This window comes from Spinacia oleracea, chromosome 4 (genome assembly GCF_020520425.1).
Source record: "Spinacia oleracea cultivar Varoflay chromosome 4, BTI_SOV_V1, whole genome shotgun sequence".
Lineage (NCBI taxonomy): Eukaryota > Viridiplantae > Streptophyta > Magnoliopsida > Caryophyllales > Amaranthaceae > Spinacia > Spinacia oleracea.
Genome location: NC_079490.1, coordinates 158,324,318 through 158,329,982, shown reverse-complemented (window position 1 = coordinate 158,329,982; position 5,665 = coordinate 158,324,318).

Genomic DNA, 5,665 nt, shown 5'->3' with positions numbered 1-5,665 from the left:
AGCTGTTTTAGTCTTGGCGAGGTGGGGTGCCTCATCCAAGGTGTGGCAGTCATGGAAAATTTCAAATCCGGGTTTTAGCAAGCCATCCTGAACAAAGGGTTCAGGGAAATCACAGCATGGGTGTTCTTCTCCTTCCCGAACGAACATCCCGTTAAGGGTCCTTTGATATGGGGGAAGGAGGGTGGTTTGTTTGGCTTTGTTAAGGCGTAGCCTAGATAGGCGGTCAGTAATATCTTCCTCCGTTGGTTCATAACCTAAGCCAAAGGGAGTAGATTTGTTGGGAAAAGGATGGAATGTGTAATGCCTTCTTCCTTATGCCCAATGGGGTTCCTGGGAAATAACCTTGAGCTAACAGCATTCTAGGGATGACTCGGGATGCATGCGGGTCTAGGAATACTGGATCATAATCTTCGATGAACTGGATTGTTTCTTCCATTTGAAACCCATAAAGGTCGTCTGCAGTTTCGGCCGTTCCAACCATAGTACAACTGACGTCGAGAGGAGGGGCGCGGATTTCTAGTATTACCCCGTTATGGTTAAGTTTAACCATTTGGTGCAAGGTAGAAGCCACACCTCCTAAGTCATGGAGCCAAGGTCGCCCCAAGAGGAGGTTGAAAGTGGGCTTGATGTAGATTACTTGAAACTCCGTGGTGCGTGCCACAGGCCCAGTTTGTATGGCAAGGTTGATTTTTCCCAATACAGGCCTTCGGGAGTTATCATAAGCTCGTACCCCTTGTGTGGAGGTTTGGAAGTCATCGTTTCCTAGCCCCAAGCAATGGGCGGTTCCCAATGGGCAGACGTTAACCGCCGAACCATTATCTACGAGCGCTAGGGGGATGTTTTGTCCTTTGCATCCAACCACTAGGTAAAGGGCTTTATTGTGAGCACCCCCCTCTTTGGGTAAGTCTTTATCGGTGAAAACTATGGCCTTTTCTCCGGCATCTCTCGTGACATGGCTAACCAATGAGTCAGGTGTGATATCTGTAGGTACTGAGATGAGGTCAAGTGAGCGAATAAGCTTTTCGCAATGTTCCTTTGAAGTACACATAAGATCCCAGATGGTAATCTCGGCCTTTGTTCTTTTTAGTTGTTTCAGGAGAGGATTTTCAATGACTTCCGCGACGGTAGAGTGCCGTCCATTCTCAGGAGTTTGCCTAACCGGGATGTCGTCCAAAGGAGGTGGGTTAATATCCGGTTGGTATATTCTTCCGGATCGGGTGAGGTTGTCGACCTCGGGCTCCTGAGGGGTGGTGTTAATGAGAGAATACCCGGGCCAAGTTTCAGTGAAGAAGTTCTGGCCCGAGACTTGAGATAGGTAAATATCTTCAACATCATCGTTCCACACACCGCACACTTCCCTCTCGATTCGATCCATAGGGACCACAGCGAGTGGTGCACCTTGAGGTGTAATATACACCGTGGGGTCGAAATTCTCTGGTTGGTCGAGAGAGATGTGACAAGAGCCGAGTGGGCTCTTGTTGTTTTTGGGTTTGCCAACGTTAGGGAGAGGTATCACTTCATCCTCTATCATGTCCTGGATCGTATGTTTTAGATTCCAGCAGTTTTCAGTGTCATGCCCGTTTCCTTGATGGAATTTGCAGTAAGTACCTTCGAACCAATATTTTCTTTTGACAGGAGGGTCACGGGTGGGGCCTATAGGTCTCAATTTTCCTTGATTGGTTAGTCTTTCAAAGGCTTGTACCAAAGTTGACCCGAGTGGGGCAAACTTTCGGTCTCGGACCCATCTTGTAGGGTTTCTTCGGGCGGGAGTCTCTTCTACAACATGGACTTCTTGGGCTTGGGATGTGCTACCCCGATTATAGGTGTTGGTCTTATATGTGGGTTTGCTCTGTATGGTTTTGGCGAGGTCGTCCTCGATCTTTATTCCCACATCATAAACTCTTTTGAAAGTGTCGAGTCCCAGGTACCTAAGGTGTTGTCTGTAAGCCGGGTCCAGGTTGTCAATGAATTTTTGGACCAATTCTGTTTCGGGAGGCCTATTGATTAGCTGGGCCGCCTGGTCCCTCCATCTAGCAAAGTAGGTTGTGAAACCCTCATTTTTCTTTTGGAAGAGAACTTCCAGCTCGCGCATGGTGACTTGGAAATCCATGTTCGACGAGTATTGCTTGATGAAGACATTGACAAATTCTTCCCAAGTGGGGAAGAGCTTAGGGTCCTGGTGATAGTACCATTTGAGCGGCATAGGTTCCAAGGACAAAGGAAAGGCAGGTAAGTACATGGACTTGTCCACGCCTTTCAAGTTCATGGTATTCACAAAGCTCAGTAGATGATCACGGGGGTTGTCCGTGGCCTTGAACTTTGGTAAGTCAGATGAACTGAACTTTTCTGGTAATTTGCCAGGAAAAGGTTCAGGATCGAGAGAGAAGTATTTTCTCCCCATGGTTTGCTGTAGGACCATTTTTTCAATCCTCTTCTCGTTATCGAGGTCATTTTTGGCTTGCGCAGCCGCTAAAGCTTCATTTTCCATTTTCAATTGGCCCATAAGTTGGGTCATTTGGACCATCTGGTCTCGCAAATCTTCGATGGACATGTTTGAAGGTGCGAATCGAGGTTGGGGAAGCGGAGATCCTTGAAATGAGGGACGACGGACGGAGCTTGGAGTTACTAAACCTGGTGTTGGCGATGTATCTTCGAGACGCACTAACCGTTGATTCCCTGATCGGCATCAAGTGGCAGGACCAGTCCTAGGCATAAGATAAGCTAAAGTTTAGGTTCCCAAAGTTTCAAGCATTACTTAGTCTAGACTTCGACTCTCTAAATTGGTTTTTCACTCTTTCTTTTGTCGGTACACTTTTTGTTTTTTTTTTTTTTTTTTTGGTCATTCTTTGGATTTTCGAAACACTTGCCCGTGTGACATTCATAGTTATTAGCACGTTCGGTTTTGGTGCCGGGTATTGTCGTCGTAGGAGGCCTAACAACGACACAAAGAGTTATTAATTTTTTGCGAGTCGCTTTTGAAATCGAGTGCTTTTCTTATGCCCTCGTAGCAATTCTTTTTATGAACATTTTTTTTGCTACGTATTTTCCTTTCGCGCGGGCACCGAGGCTGATGCGCCTGACCAGAAGGCCAAGCAGCAACTTCAGCGCCCAGCGAGGGGCGTGAGAAATTCTGGCGCCCAGCCAGGGGCGTTGAAAATTCGTCCCTGGCTGGTTCTCGTTTTCTGTCTTCTGTTTATGCGACTTCGATTTGCGTGCTTTCCTAATAACGTCCTTTACGCGTAACAGCGTTTGTGGGATTCGTTACAGGCCATCCCGAGCGTCGCTTATTTTGTGGCGATCATTCGGGTTTGCAGAACACGTGTTTCGGCATAACTCTTTGGCAAATTAGTCTATGAATGTTTGGGCAATTTTTAAGGTCGTTGGTTTTCTAGGATAGTTTGTCACACACAATCACATATTTCGCTACACATAACTACATTACAAACATGGATTTGAAAATTAAATATGCCACGTAGTTTATGATAGGCTTCTATGGGTAGTTTATTTGCGCCTGGCTTGGTACCGCTTCTATCGTAGATCCAACACATGCCCCGGTCGAGGTAGTGTCTTCAACAGACGAATTTCGCCCAAGAGGCCAACCCGCAAGTGCAAGCCAAGGGGGCATGCAGGCGAGAGGGACCTAATGGGCGAGCGATTGGGTTCGGGATAGGTGTACTACCTGCACAAGTACCGAGTGGGAAACATGCGAGGCATATGCACCCCCCTATTGGCGAAAAAAGGTATCCTTAGTCCCAACTCCCGAGGGAGCCGAGATTCGTTATGCGGTTCTGCCCGTTCACATTAATATGCTGATTTTCAGGTCGTCCCAACTTGATGGGGAAATAAACGCGGGGTAGGATCGTTTCACCCTTCGGCTATTTTGATTACCTACAAGCACGAGTATTTCCTTCACTATCCCCAGTGGAGTCGCCACTGTGAGGGGGTCGAAAAAGCGCGAGGCTAATGCGTGACCTCGTCCCTCGTGGGTGTGACGATTCTTTTTATTCAATCAAGTGTAATTGGATTTCCTGTGAGTTTACACCCAATTGACTAGTAATATAGGAGTCGCCATTCAGTTTGTAACGTCAATGAGAAAAACTGACAAAACCCGGTTATCGTGACATAAAGGGAGTGCAATTATGTTTGACCACGACGGCCGTAGGTTCCCTTGTGATCCCTGGTGTGGGGATCTCTCAACATACACCCGCAAGGTAGAGATTGAGGGTTCGGGGGACTGTAACTACCGAGAGGAGTACTTCGCTCGTCGATAACTCCAGAGGCAGGATATCCTTACTAGCTCAGCATAAATAATTGAAGGGACATGCGTTAACTATTAAACTAATCTGAGTTGATTTTAGCAATATGCAACATATAATACTAGATCGATCGTGATTATCTGATTTAAATAGTATTAAGGGACCTAGCATGATAATCCAATTTCCCAAAAATATTATATTTGTTAGGCGTGATAGAACAATCAGATTTAGTTAGTTTAACAGTTCATAAAGAGGGTGAGGAAAGCAATTAAATCATCGAAAAGGGGCACATTACGACGCACCCTTGAGAGGTGCGTCACGGTTCTCAGAAAACTAACCACTTTGACTTTGCTATTTCTCCTTTTTATTTAACGAATCTCAAATTATGGGACAGGATACGTTCTGTTCGATTTATGGATCGATTGCGACAGAACGCGTGAACAGTTTCGCAGCGTGAGGCTTAGGCTAAGGGTTGGAGTTAATACTCAGAATATAATTGTGTGTTGTTGTTGTGTTCTTTTCACGTCGAATTTAGGGGTCTATTTATAGGGAAGAGTTCGTGGAAAGATAGAATTGCAGAGTTCTAATCCATAAAGAATTAGGAAAAAACACGTACCTAGGTATTTTCAGCGCCCAGGCCTGGGCGCCGAAGATTTCAGCGCCCAGAGCCAGGCGTTGGAAATAGGGTCTGGGCTGTTTTCTTTAGTCAGATTCGGATTCCTGAAATCCGTAGAGTTTTTAACCGAGTCTTTTAGCGCGTATCAATTTTATGACGGAATGCGTCTGGGCCCGTTACGAACTCTAGGCTCGTTAGGATTTCAATTAATACGTAACTCTTATTTCCGAATCATATTAGGAATAGGATTCTCGTAGTTTTCTATCTCATTTAGGATTTATGTTGGAATGCAACACCTAATTCTGACAGGTTTCTATCTTTTATGTTTTGCCACTTTTAGAAGCTACCTTTTACGACAGTTACTATTTTTAGCAGGTTTCCATAAATAGCAGGTTTCGGGTGAAATGAAAAGGGGAATTGAGATTCGTTTATTTCATAGGAGATGCGTTGTCAAGTGGAGATTTACGTTTTCATCATCGAACCTTTCCCTTGCGGGAATGGGGACAAAAGTAGGTGTCTACAGGCACCAGGAATGAACGATTCAGTCCTAGCCTACGACATTGATACCGTCGACGAACTCAGGGAAGCAGCGTTGATCAGGATGGCATCCTACCAACAAGCAGTCGCGAATAGCTACAACAAGAACGTGAGAGTTCGAGTATTTCAGCAAGGAGATTGGGTTCTGCGCAAAGTCTTTCCAAACAAGAAAGATCCTCGACATGGCAAGTTGGCTCCGACATGGGAAGGTCCTTACCAGATTGTAAGACGAACAGGTGACGACGCGTACGAGTTG